The sequence below is a fragment of the Manis javanica genome, chromosome 2 (genome assembly GCF_040802235.1).
Source record: "Manis javanica isolate MJ-LG chromosome 2, MJ_LKY, whole genome shotgun sequence".
In the NCBI taxonomy this organism is placed as follows: Eukaryota; Metazoa; Chordata; class Mammalia; order Pholidota; family Manidae; genus Manis; species Manis javanica.
Window position 1 is genome coordinate 66,597,158 of NC_133157.1, and position 14,513 is coordinate 66,611,670.

General features: G+C 43.4%; 1 protein-coding gene across 5 annotated transcripts in view; it reads left to right on the forward strand.

The window, feature by feature from the left end:
- Window positions 1-14,513, forward strand: part of PIP5K1B (phosphatidylinositol-4-phosphate 5-kinase type 1 beta) — a 360,505-nt gene that overhangs the window by 79,559 nt on the left and 266,433 nt on the right. The window lies entirely within an intron of this gene.

Below are 14,513 nucleotides of genomic sequence, written 5' to 3' on the forward strand. Positions count from 1 at the left end.
TGCACATTAATGAGTGTTTTAAGCTTTAGGAAATCTTTCAGATGAAAAACTCTTATGCAAGGCAAAGCCTAGGGAAGCAGTGTTGCAAAATTGATAGTATGTAAAGTCAAGATATTTCTCTTTCAGTTTCCCTAATACTCAGGAAAATTGCTGGATTTTCCACCCCTCATTCACATATCACAGCCAAGAGTACAGAAATCTATTTAATTTTAACACAATATATCAAATTTGGTATAATTAGGAGCCAAGACAACATTTATTCTTAAGGAAGCTTTTGTTAAGCCATGTATTTAATAAAGTGAAAAAACATTATAAAACATAAGCTAAAAAAATGCACACACACACACACACAAACACACTTTCTAATGATAAAAGCAACACAGGTTCATTTTAGAAACTTTAGAAAATTCCAATAATCAAAAAGTAGTATGCTTCACTGAATGCACTATTAACACTCCCATGTATATTGTTCCAGAGTTTTTCTTTATTAAATATGCATGTGTAATTTTCACACAAAAATGCATCATACTGTATAGTCAGCTCCATGAGTTGCTTTTTTCCATGTAACATACAGTGAATATTTAAATATACTTCTGCATCACTTACCCTCTATGACTGTACTATATTATAGTTAGCCAACTGTTTTTATCTTTTTAGGATGTTTCCAATTTTTTTCTCAGTTACAAACAATGTTTTGATGTACATCCGCATAATTTTTAAAATGTAAAGACCACAAAGTCTTCTTGGACTTGCCAATGGCATATTAATTTCAGTTCAATTTTAAACATTTTAAAACATTTTTTCCAAGTCAATTTTGAGTGATTTATTTCATGGTCACATTTGGAGCTCCTGTGTGTGAATGGGGAAAAAAAATATGTAGTTCTCTGAAAATAATGTGTATTTCAGATTTTTTAAAATGAATCTAAGATAGGTTTTTCCTCATTTGTACCAAACTCAGAGCGTTCTGATGGTGTCATCAGGAAAATGTGACTCTGAAGTCTTTCTCTCCTAAGCTAGAGTGATCTGCAATTCAGGATTAGTGAGATCACCAGTAGGTCAGTTATTACTGTTCTGTCATTTCCATAGAAGAAAGCCTGGAGCATGTGGGTAGGTGAGCAGCAAGTGATGGAGCAGCCAGAGTTAAATATTTGCCCCACAGACTTTAGGTCATCACTCTTTCCATCTTTCATAGCTATGGAAACTTGAGATCCCACATTTTCGAAGTTAGTCGAGATACCAATGCCTTCAGCTGCCCACTGGAACATCTCAGAAATCACATCATTAAAACTAGCATATTTCTGTTTCATGCACCTAGAAATGACACAGAAATCTTTGCAACATCATGTTTGTCAGTGTTAAGGTCATGAAAGATGGTCAACAAACACATAGGTCTTAGGAGAAGGCATAATAGAGATGACTTAATCATTCACTTTTGCAATAATGTCTGACAAATGCCTAGTGTGTATGTACCAGGCACCGTGCTACAAGCTGGTGTTACAAAGAGGTGTGAACAAGCCCTTAAGCTGCTCGTGGTGGGGTGCGCACATAGACAAATTGAAAAAGCCAGTAGTGCTTTGTAGTACTTTGCTGGAATATGTAATAGACTATTTCCAAGTTGCTCCAGGGACCCACAGGAAAGAAAGAACAAAGGTGTTTACAAGGGAAGTAACTCTTCAGCAGGTGGATAAATGAACAGGCATTCTCCAGGAAGACAAGGGGAATGTGAAAAGTGTCATGAAATGTGCAAAAGACAGTATATCCTCAGAATTTCCAGCAAACAAGAATTGCAGTGTTCATTTAAAACAAATAATTCTTGACTTCAGAACAAAATTTTTACTGATTTAATGTTTTCTTATTTCTCTGTATTTCTAGCTTTTAAAAAACCTGTATATTCCTTTTTAAGAAATTATTAAATCAGTAGACTCCCAAAAGAATAAATGAAATAATAAGGTGTTCTTGCAACTACTTCTTACCTCAATGGCATAGTTTTTATTCTGCTTTGGATTTAATAGCTTAGAAATTGTGACTGCAGATTCATGAAAAGGTAGAATAGACAAAGATATGTAGTTCAAATTATCTGCTAATTTTTTTGTGGTCTTAGATACACTCCAAAATGTAATCAAGATCACTGTGCACATCTGTTGGTCTTAGCATTGGGAAAGCCTTGGGCTGTGGATTCTGAGATTTCAAGCAAAGTAGACTTACAGTGAAAAGGACCAGAGGTTTAAACTAAATAGATATCTTATAAGAGAGCCATAATAATCTTATTTAAATATTTTCTACATTAAATAGGCATGTAGTACTGTTATGTTACTGTTATGATTTTTTAAGTGAATGAATTTGCATCCATGATAACTGTTTAAAATTTCTCCATGGGTTGTACACCTCTGGAGCATGCTTGCACCCCTTCCATGAGTGTGTACTTTTTCTTATTAAACTACTCTTTTCTTGTAAAAAAAAAAAATCTCCATAGAGTTCCACATAATAGCCAGTGTGAACACTTGAAGAATAATCTTTTGGAGCCCAGATTTGAATGAAACTTCCTCAAAGTATAATGATTCCTTTATTAAATTTGAGCTTTTTTATAAGCAAGGACTTTTTGTGAGTTTAGGAAGCCCAATTAAAAGCTGGAGAGTGATAAGTGGGTAAGTGATAAGAGTAAATTTCTAGTATGGTTGTAACAATATTCACTTGGCACCTACTGTGGGCCAGACCCTGAGCTGTCATTAATAATTTTATCTCTATTTTCTCATAGAGATAAAACATTAATCCTTGCTTCATGGAATTTATGTTATAGCCAGGGGAAATAAGCCTCCCCCCCCCCAAAAAAAAGAGAGAGAGAAATAATGAAATCATTGCCAATTACATAAAGGTCAGGAAGGAAATACACAAGGGGCTGAGAGCTTGAATGGTAAGAAGCACTTGCTTTGTGGACAGGATGGTCAGGGAGAAGCATCATAGCCTGTGAGAAGCGCGGGCAGAGTCCTTGGGCAAGAAAGCTTGGTGTTTTTGAGACATTGAAATCAGACTAGTGGGGCTGAAGCCTAGCGAGTAAGGGGAAGAACAGCATGAGACGAGGTTGAAGAGCAAGGTAGGCAGTTGATCATACAAGGCGTTACAGACCAACATGAGGAGTTTGGATTTAATGCTAAATGCAATCAGAGGGCACTAAAGGGCTTTACACAGGGACTAACCTGAACACATTTCCTTTTCATGATTGTTCTTGCCTTGTGGAGGATGGAAGGGAGACCAGTTAGGAGGCTGTTGTATTAGTCTAGGCAAAAGATGCTGGGGACAGAGCTGAGAGACAGGCATAAGGATGGAGAGGAGAGAGTGTGGCTGGAGAAATCAGCAGGACTCAGGGAGGACCGGTGAGTGGGGAGAGGGAGAATAAAGGATGACTCCTGGTTTACTGATTTGAGTAAAAGGAGGAAATAAGTGCCATGGAATGAGATGGGGAGTTAAGGGGCAGGAGTACAGGTGTCTGAGTTCTGTTTAGGAACGTATTATGTCTAATACACTTGTGAGAAACCCAAAGGGAAGTGTCAGTAGGACGGGTGAGTCCCAAGCTAAGGAAAGGCCTGGGCTCTAGCTAGAATTCTATTTGGAATGACCACACTACCTATAAGTTTATTGGCTTTAATAGATTTTTTAAAAAGCATTTGGAGTATAATTGATAATAGTGAAACTCTATCTGTAGCACATACCTTCTGTTAAACCATGACTCAGCAACTTAGGGCACGTGCCAGTTGTGAAAATGAATGAAGTTCCTCTTGGTGACTTCTATTTTCTTCTAAATGCCTTATCATGGTACACAAGACCTTCCCTGCAGAACTTTCCAGATTCATGCCAGTCCCCCTGTATATCCACCCTGATAACAGGTAACTTCCAGAAGGCGTCATGTTGCACCACCTCCATGCCTTTGCAAATGCAGTTTCTGTGCCCTGGAAGCACTCATTTCAGCTTTTTTCTACCTTTCTCTCTGTGACCCATCATTGATAATACAGGTTGGATAGAGATCCTTCCTCAAGGGGAGCCTTCTCAGAGTGCAGGCTACATGCCCTTCCATGACCACCCTGTATTCACCCTCTCGGAATGCACATTACACTGTTTTGTGACTGCCAGTTGTACCTTCTGTGTCTTAGGCCATACTGCTCTTAAACCCAGGCAGGAGGGTTTTCGAGGGTCTTGCCCTTGAAAGGATCCCCCTCCAGCCAACATCTGGCTGTGCCTCTTCTCCATGGAGCAGCTAGTCTGAGAAGCCAAGGGGATGTGCCCCACTGGAGCCCATGGTCTCCTTTCTGTGCCACACTCCATGGAACCAGGACCCCAAATTCCACAGTTCCCTGCCTGGGGCTGGGGCCTTTCCTGAGTTCCTCCTCCTGAGGCAGAGCCATGACCCGGTGACTATCTTGGGCCTGAAGGATGGTGAGCATCTTCAGGGGTGTCCGCACATGTGCACACAGGCCCTTTGAGATGTGGGGTAGGACTGCGGGTCAGGGGCTCGGGGCTGGGCTCAGGGGCTACCCCATCCTGGCTCTGAATGCTGAGGACTCTCAGAATCCTGACAGCGAAGCCCAGCCTTCGCCCGGGAGGTTCCTCCGAGGAGCTGGAAGCAGTGAGGCTGCTGCGGGGGTGGGGGCACACGTGGGCAGCAGTGCCCAGTTTAGGCTGGTGGGTGAGGAGGTGCCTCGCAGCATACGTTATGTGGGCCTCATTTGTTCCCTTGCCCGGCCCCTGCAAATGCTGGGGGCGGCCCTTTCCTCAGACTGCCAGAGCTTGGGGTTTGGGCCATGCCATAGCCGCAGTGAAGGAGCCCCCGGTTCTCCAGGGATCCTCAGGTTGAATACAGCCGGAACCTCCTTCAGCTTTGCAGACCCACCCCTCCGCTTGCTGACAGCCCTGGCCCATCCCACTCGGTCCAAGGGCGGAGCCCCTATCAACAGGGTGCAGGACTGCTCTGCCCACTTCTACAAAGCTGTCCCACCAAAGGGCAAACGACGCTGCTTCCCGCCCACCAGGCCCTGAACCTGCTGATGAAAAAAGTCCTTTTTTTGGCAGGGGGGCATCTGCCCGGAGGAAGTATCTTTTTCTCATCTTCTCCAGAGAGGTAGGCTTTACTAAGTTGGAGGGCTGCGTTCCTGTTCAAACACAGGTGTCCTAAGTTTCCCAAGGTGGTGGGGGAGGGGAGGAAATTTGGATACCACCGGTCTAAGTTCTCCATTACTGTTAAATTCTTGAGCAGCTTAAGCTGTAGGCGTTGCAAGTGTTAGAATATTTTGAGTATCTCTGTACCTTCGTCTCCTTTTCCCCTTTTCCCACAAATCCCAGATAGGAAGCTGGGATAAGCCACGTGGGTCCTCACGCATACCTCACTGGCTTCTCTCAACTCACGCCTGCTGTTGTCACACAGGTAGATTGATCCAGAGGTATTTAAAGCCGTCACTGGTCCCAGACTTCTCTGCCTGCCTTCTGGTAAGGTGAATTGAGACTGGGAGGTGGAGGGGGTAGAGGGGGACTGGGAGCTTTCCTTGAGCCAAGACATAGTCCTGTATATTCTGATGAAAACTCCCTGAGTGGGGGGGTCTCCAGGGGCGACAACCAGCCTGGGCAGGAAAGAACATGGAATTCCAGGGAGATTTAGCAGATTAACTCTAGGGAAAGGGCACATATTTTTCCTGATGGATTGCTAATAATCACAGCAATGCTCAATCCTTCCTGGACTTCTTTCCCTTGGGCTGAATTTAAGAATCACAGGTCTATCCTGTTCGTTAATGCTGAGAAAAGAGGATATAGTACTGAGATACCAGAACAGTGGTGAGTGTTGAGGCAGCCTGCCAGGTGTGTGAGATTTTAAATACATCCTAAAGCTAAAGCTTTGGGATGTCTTTCTCCCTACCCTCAAAACCACTGGAATTTAGTAGTTTGGTAATAAGATTAAGAGTTATTGCTGTGAACTTAATAGACTACTTGACAAGAAGTCTTTGCCGGAATACACTGAGTCTCCTCTAACAGATAAAAGAAAATCCAGAATTACGTTTTTTTGCTTAAAGGTAAGGTTACTTTATAGACTGAAGTGCCGTAGTTACACCCAGCAGGGTCTGAAGATGCAGAACAGCTGTCTCCAGGCAAGCCGGCTCTCAGGCTGAAGTCTTCACTGTTTGGAGCAGCTGCTACACAGGAGCTGCTTATTTTGTTTTGTGACTAATGCCGTGTTGAATTCTGATGGGATGAAAGAACTAGGTTTGACCTAGGATATTATAGCCTGTTGCAGGCCCTTGTGCCATTCTAGAAGCAGTGAGAAAATGGAGAGCCAAATCAGTGTGTGAGCATCCCAGACAGCAGATTGGCAAATGAAGTGGCCCAAATGCTCACGTCAACTGAGTTTACCTCCCTGGGCATAAACGTCTCTCTGGGCACAAACCGTTCACCCATATATCATTTCCAGAACATTTGGGAATACTGGTTTCTTTTTGTTTAACTGGGCACATTGCCTCCCCAAACAAAATCAGGGTTCTGGTGGGAAAGAACATGAGGAAAGGGATTTGGGGTAGGCAAATGACAGTGTTGACCATGCCAGGTAGCCACAGGAAGAGGGGCCTCAAATACAGAGGTTTTTATCAGCTCAACAAAGATTTCAGAGCCTACTGTGTGCAGTAGGTCAACACTTTGGAGACGTCCAGGAAAATAGCGGATGAAAGTGCATGGCTGGAGCAACAAGGATCCCTCTTGTGAACATGGGGGGGTTGTGGAAGTGGGGGCAGATGGCGTGCATCCAGAAGTGAATGGGGAGGACAAAGTGAAGGCAAGGAGAGTACAGTAGATTTTGGAGCATATGGCCATTAGTGTGAGGGGAGTGAGGCTAGGCTGCAGCCAGAGGTAGCATTAGGGTGAAGGAAAGGTCAGGAAGAAGGGTCCCAGGAAGGAAAGAACATGCTCGTATTCTGTAGGTAAAAAGCCAGACATGAGAAAGAGCGGAGAAATTCAGGTAAAAGGACAACTGGAGACGATGGAGAGAGAGCTCCAGACAGGTGTGTGCTGGAGGCAACACAGAACACAGCTAAGCTGTGCGTTGGAGAGGAGAGAGCCCCAGGCCATGAGGGGAGAGTGGGAAACAGTGCTCCTGAGTTCCCAGGTGGGAAAAGCAGCAAATGAAGGGACCTTTCATCCCCCTGTGAAGCAGAAGACAAGAGGCAGAGATTGTCAGGTAGTAGAGCTAAGGAAATAAGCAGTCTTAAAACAAGCAGCACCCACAGAGTGGCTGAGAGCCCCACTCTGGAACCGAACAGCCTACATGCTCATTTCTGGTCCTGCCACTTACCATGTGGATGTCGGCAAGCTCCTTGACCTCTCTGTGCCTTCGCATTCTCATATATAAAATGAGGATACTGACAGAAGCCTGTTACTTGAAATTATTAGGAGAGTTCAATGAGCTAATTCATGTAGTACATCTAAGTGCGCCCGGCACGAAGACGTGCTCCCTTAACTATTAGCTACAATAATTATTAATAAGACTGAGGGCAAATGCAGTCTGGGGACAAATACACACCAAAGTGTAAGTGGTTGATGGAAGGTTATGAGAACATAGCCAAGGAAGCACTATGGTCTAGGACGGAAGGAATCAAGGAAGTCCTCCAAAGAGAGAGGCACTTGACTGATACACACGGTCACAGAGAGGCAGTTGCAAGTAGAATGCACACCGTGGGCATAGGCAGGAGTGTGCTTTCTTGAGGCTGGAGTGGGGGCATGCGAGGTGCAGGGAGCAGCGTGCTTAAGGGCTCCTTCCCCTGTGGTGAGGGAGAAACACTGGAGCAGAGCCATGAGCCTGGCTTTGCAGGGCCTTGAATGCTTGGGGTCTCCTCTGTGGCCACAGGAAGTTTAGAGGCATAGCAGGGACAGGATCCGCTCTGTCCCACAATGCTCCTTCATGGCAACGATGATGACAACAGCCAGCAACAGTGCGTTATGGAGTGTGTACTAGGTGCCAAGAAGGCTGTGACTGCTGTAGGCACTGGTCACTCCTCACAACTGCCCTTCCAGGGAAGTGCTGTTATTTTCCCCACTTCTTAGAAGTGGAAGCTGAGGCACACAGATTAAGCGATTTGAGGAGGTCATACAGCTGGTGAAGCTGGACAGTGCGGCTCCAGAGCTTATTCCTGTGACCACCACATTGTCCCCACCTGTCCCACAAGGGCATGGCTCAGAGGAGAGGGTGACAGGTGGAGGATGGGGTGATGAACCTCCACTAGCCTATGGAGCTTTATTGACAGTCTGTTTTTGTCTTAGTCAAGGAGAATGTGGCTGTGAGGTTTAGAACCCCAGCAAAAGGCTCAAGTGAATGGCAGGCGTGTGGAGACACAGGGGCCCTCCCAGCGCCCAGCTGCTGCTAGCTTGGGATATGGCTAGATAGCACAGGGCTGGGAGGTTGTCAGGTTCTCTGTCTGGGAACACAGGGCCTTTCCTGTGTGTGTGCCCACCAAATGAGTAAAATGCAGAGTTTTCAGCTGCATTCTCCTGGGACTTTGGCTGGCCTTGGCTTGACGTGACATGCTCGTGACAGCACTGCTTGACCCACTCAGTCCCTGTATTGCAGGAAAGTTCTTGAAGTGGGTAATCTGGTGGTTTAGCCTGAATCAGGTGTCACTCTTGGTTCATCCTGTGGCTGGGAAGAGGTGGTGAGGGTACCACCAGGGCAGGGGGCATGATGCTATTCTTAGAACCACTATGCTCTTCTGTAGTTAGTGAAGTTCAAAACGTTGCCATCTTTGACTTAATCCTGGTACTTCCCGGGCCCTCGTGTTTCCATCGTCACCACCACAGGGCACCAGCTTGACCCTGATTTTTCATATTTCTCACCACCAGGACCACTGCAGCAGCTGCCAGCCCTACTCTTTAAATCTGGCCTTCTCTTCCCATTTCATCTCATATCCTCTTAAACAATATTATTTTTAAAAATCTTTTTGGCCTTCCTCTCAGAAGCCTTCACAGATGTTCCCTAACTTGTCATATCTGAGGTTGGCTCCCAAGGCCATCTAGCCCGGGACTAACCTGTCTCCTATTCAGTTGCCCACTCTGAGGTCAGGCCTATCTTCCTCCTCACCAGGCATGTCTTTCCCGGACACACCACCATCTTTTTCTTCTGCCTGCCTGCTCCTGCCCTCATGCCCTGATGTCTCACCCATCCAGTAAACTGCTAACTCTCCTGGAACAACTCCTTTTAATCTTGCTTCTCCAGTTAAATTATTGGTTCATTGATAGTAGCTCTCTGCCCAGTATGTCTTAAACCCAGCCAAGCACATAGCAAACACTTGGGAAATTTAATATTCAACTACTGATAGCTGATTTATGACCCCTTGGCCTGAGCTGCTATTGTTATTTTGTTCGTTGGTTTGGTCTTTAGTTTTGTATTGCATTTTTAAAGAACATTCCAGATAAGCCTGCCGACTGTGAAAATTGAATACTTGTTAGAGGCAAAGCCAAGTAACAGGATATTAACTCCTAATCCTGTTAAAGACTTGCCCATTATTCCATGTGCTTGTGTTTTGGTTTCTCTTTTAAGCGCCCTGACAACAGAGACTGTCTTATTCATTGTTGTGTACCCGGAGGTACCTGAAATGGAGGAGTGCCAAAATACATGTTTGAGTAAATGAACATCTTTTTGGGTGAGCAGTATGTCATAGTGGTCATCTCATTACTGTTTCCCTCTCTCCAGAGACTTCTTTTTCTGCCTAGTTGAAAACCACTTTTATTAGTGTTGACAATTAAGGTTATTAGCCCAGAACTTCAGAGGATTTTTGGTTGGACAGAATTTTCCTCCTTCTCTGCCTCTCTCTGTCTTTACCAACATCCCCCAGTCCTCCAGCCGCTGTGTTTCCTGTGTGGTCCTAGTTACCCCACTGTATTTCCTTTCAGACTTCCCCACAGAAACTCAGCCACGCTGAACATCTGGTTCAGAGGAAGTTCTTTGGGGGAAACTACCAACTCTCCTGTGTATTTGGGGCAACTAGGAGATCTGTATTACCTTGGCTTTCTCAGTAGAAAAGGAAATAGGCCCAGAAATGCTTTGCAAACTGCTGCAGGAGCAAAACCAAGTAGATTTTGGTTATTCTGATTCCAAATATTTTTCTACCAGTCATTACTGGCTTTCATTTACCATCGGTTTACACAATGTTATTATTATAGTAATTGAGTAATTCCTGAAGCATGTATCCTTAGAAAAAGAATGGAAATAGTTTAGAAATAAAATGTGGGCAGAAAACATGTGATAAACTTAAAAATGACAAAGTTTACAATGTAGTAAAAATAGGTATCGTGAAGTCTATCCCATATCAAAAGCCTAGCAAAAACTAAGGAAGAAAAACAATTTAAGCATTATCTAGAGGCAAAAAGTCCAACTATGTGAGGTGTTAATGATTATCTCAGATGTCTCTGGGAGGAGATAAAAAAGTCATAATATTAATTAAATCTTCATGGGTTTTTTTCCCCCCACATACCAAAGGGAGGCCCAGGTGTATTATGAACTACATAAATATTTATTCTCAGCTTTTTCCCCTACCCTTCAACACTGCCACCCAGCCAACACAGACATACGCTATGTCTTTGTGTATTTCAAATGTAAATCAGGGCAGGAGAAGACTGTGCAATAATGGTGTTTTCATGGTGTGTTTCAATGGTATTTTCAGGCTGTGGGTTATGCTGGTCTGAAAGCAACACATCCCTCAGGGTGGTTTCATGGGCTACTCTCTTCTGTCTGATGCTTGCAGAGAAGACTTGGTTTGAAAAGGCTCGTGAATTGTTTTAACACAACCTTTGTTGAGAAAATGAATTACGAGTGCTTCATTTTATGCTGAGCCTTTTGTCATCACCATTTATAGCGACTCTGTTTATTCATTCTGTGAGAGCCGCTTTGAGGTAGATGAATGCATTTTATGAAAGAATAGAAGAGCCCTGCGATTTGTTTTGATTGGTCTCCATTTGGATTCCTAGCAAGCAGGTGCATTGTTTGGAATTGGTTTTGGCAGTGTCTTGGTTATATAAATATTAGATACATGATGAAACCTTATTTAAACTATTTTCAACAGTAAGACTAGGGGAGCTTTACACTGAATATAAGAGCACCATGGTTTTATTTGTATAGCTTCTGAGCCTGCAGATACATAACATGCCATGTGTCTGGACATATAGGTGGTCTCCATTGTGCAAATATTTAACATGCACATTTTCTGCTTTTCTTTAAGTGTTTATGCAGGTATTCTAAAGAAATAAATCCAAATCTATGATTTCTTAACATTTTTTTTTCTGGTCTGAAAAATACAGGCATTTCTACTTTGGAAACGATGTCAAGGATTGTTTTCAGTTTGGCTTCTTTTTGTTGCTTATATTTAAGCCTTGGAAAATAACCCATCACATTTTTTAAGCCTTTGATTTTTCCTGCCTGTTTTGTTGTTTTTGTTGTTGTTTGTTGCCAAAAACACATTGCGTATCAAACTTCCTCTTAAGCACACCCGAAGAAAGACTGCAATGCTTTTTACCTTCCTGGCGAAATAATTTACAAGGCTGATGTTTTCCAAAGAGTGGCTTTCTTCGTTTTCATGAACCCATATAAATTTTCACATATATGTTGCTATGCAGGCAAATGATTGAAGAGGGAACTACGGTCATAGGTGGAATTAACCATCCAGAAGTCTGTTTATATCCTTTGAATAATACCCTAAACCTTGGGTTGCCTCTGGATACATTCTTAAATGCAAGATTCAAGACTTCAAAGTATACCCATAAAGTATGTTAAATATGCTATTTCATGCTGCTGGGTCTTTTCTTAAGTAAGTCACCATGGTGCCTAGCATCGTCCTCACCCTCTACCTCTCAACCTTGTGTCCACCATGGTGCCTAGCATCGTCCTCACCCTCTACCTCTCAACCTTGTGTCCCTGGAAAACTGCTCTATGTCGATTTCATAATGAAGTTTTCAGTGGTCACTGCAGGCTGACTTGGGCAATTCCTCCTCTAAGACCCCAGCATAAAGCACATGTCACTTTGGACTGTAGCTGTCCCCACATCTGTCTCTTCTGGTGATGTGATTTCCTTTGTCTTTGTCTTTGTGGCTGCCTGGACATACAATGCCCAACAAATGTTAGTTGAATGAATGAGTGATATTTTACCGGAAGATGGTGAAAATGAACTCAGAAGAGCATAATTTAAACTATAATGATTAATATTAACATGCAGGCATGACCAAGGTCCAAAATATTTTTTAATTGTTTTCCCTATTGGGAAATGTTCCAAGAAATATTGCCATATATAACCTGAATGGCATGAAAACATTTGGGTATGGTTATCTCATGGAAGATCAATCCCAAAGGACAAGTTGTTCTCATAATGATCTATAATTAGTGCATGTCATGTGGGAGGGGGCTTTCAGCCTCCAGCAAGTTTGCTCTGGATTGGGTGGACTAAATAGTGACAACAGAACGTGATAGGTAAAAGGGCTTATACCGAGCTGTACTCTTGTGATGGCAGGTCTGGCGCTAGAATTTGTATCTGGCGAGTCTGCAATCCTTCTCCATCTCTGCCTCTGCTCCAGCCTCTGCCCTGTGTACTGGGTGGAGCACTTTATAGCAACACAGGCAATAATGGTATATTGCCAACACATTTGCAAGCATATGCCTGCTCAGTAGGCTAAGTATTACATCATTGCACATGAACAGTGGGTGAATAGATTAGGATCAAGTGAGGATCCTGGCCATTGAAACTTCCATTTTCCCTACAGTGCATCTCCTCCTTGTTCCAAGGAGGATCTGAAGTGATCTGAAGTGTCAGCAAGCCAGAAGCACTATTTAATGGAATCAACAAAATTCATGGTAGAAGAGAGGTGGATGGGGGCTCAAGGCCATAGTTAGTAGCAGAAATGGGCATAAAACCCAAACCTTCAGAGGCCTTTTCCAGTGTTCTTCCCATTAATCCTTCTTGCTTTGCTTAATCAGTGTTTAATGGAGTGTTTGTTTTTATGAGAGACCAGTAAGGACGTGGTTGGTGTCCCTCACCTCTTGAATTTATAGGTCAGTCTACTTAGGTGGGTGATTAGATAATTAGCCATTTTTCCCCTCATCTGGCCTTGCATAAGGAGTAAACTCATCTGTGCAAATTAAAAGTAGTGACTTCTGTCGCCCTAGTGGGGAAACTAGAGGTTGAGAGGGTTGCCGCTGAGTAACTTGAATATGGCTCCCCAGTGTCATCTATCTAATCCTTTTGGTAGCAATAGAGTTTTCAAAAACTCCCCTATCACCTTATAAATTCAGATGCCCTCTAAGTTTAGACTTACTGATGTAGAACAAGTTTTACAGGAAATAATTATGTAAATTCATATTGTTGGCTAATCTTCAATTGCACTTAGAAATTAAAAAGTACATTGCAATATTTATTAGACAATCTTCTAATATTTTATCAAATAACTAGGAGAGAGAGTTGTGGCATGGTAGAGAGAACAGTAGATTTGAAGTCAGTTAACTGTGGGTCAAACCTCAGCCCTACCACCTCTTGACCCTAGGCAAATTGCCCAACATCACAGCCTCACTCCTATACTTAATAAAGAGGCTACAGCAGGCCCTGGCTACTTTGTGGTGATCTATTTAAGCACTTTGCAAATCCCTAAAGACATGAAAAATAGAAATGTTTGTACCAGCTCCTAGCCTACTTCCCAATCCACATTTCCTTTGAAAATCGTTTTGTGCATAGCATTAGCTCATATCTGCTTTCCCACTTTCACTTAGTTTCATATCTCATTCTGTGGCCCATCATTGGTCTGTTTGTCCTCAGAGCCATTCTTCACTCTCCTGTTCTGTGTCACAGAACAGTCATCCCATATTGCATGCATTTCTCAGGCTCCCCATGTCAGATGGTTTTCAGTGGGCTGGTCCATGGAAGCTATAGGCAGGAATTGGCAGGTGGAATGGGTGAGGGAGAATCCAGAGTGTTTCTCCCCACACCCCCCATCCTGTCTTGGGTGGTGTCTCCAATAGTGACTTTTCTTCTCCTCTCTATGCCTCCAAACATCTCTCTGTCCTTCTGTAGTTCCCACTTCTGCCAGTTAACCCTTACCGTGATACTGTGGCCCTATCAGATAACCTCTGGATTTTGGGGTCTACTAACACCTCTTCTTCCTGGTGTGCCTCTAGCCCTAAAAGTAAGAGTGGCTTCGTGCTGATGTCAATCTCTGTGATTCCTCACCATCTTTTGCTTAGCTTTTCAGGTCAGCATCACTTTTACAACTAATTGCATGTATGAAATTCCCTCTCTCTAACATACCTAGAATGGGTTCTGTTTCCACTGCTGAACCCTAACAGCTCTCTTGCAGTGATAAAACATCTTTATTGCCTTTACTAGTCAGAATAACTCAGGTGATCCCAAGCCTGTGAAGCTTGCTGAAAATACTGATTTCCCAAGCCCACCGTGCACAGGTAGTGATTTAGTCATTCTGGTGCATGTTCTAAGAATCTGAATTTTGAAAGATCTCCC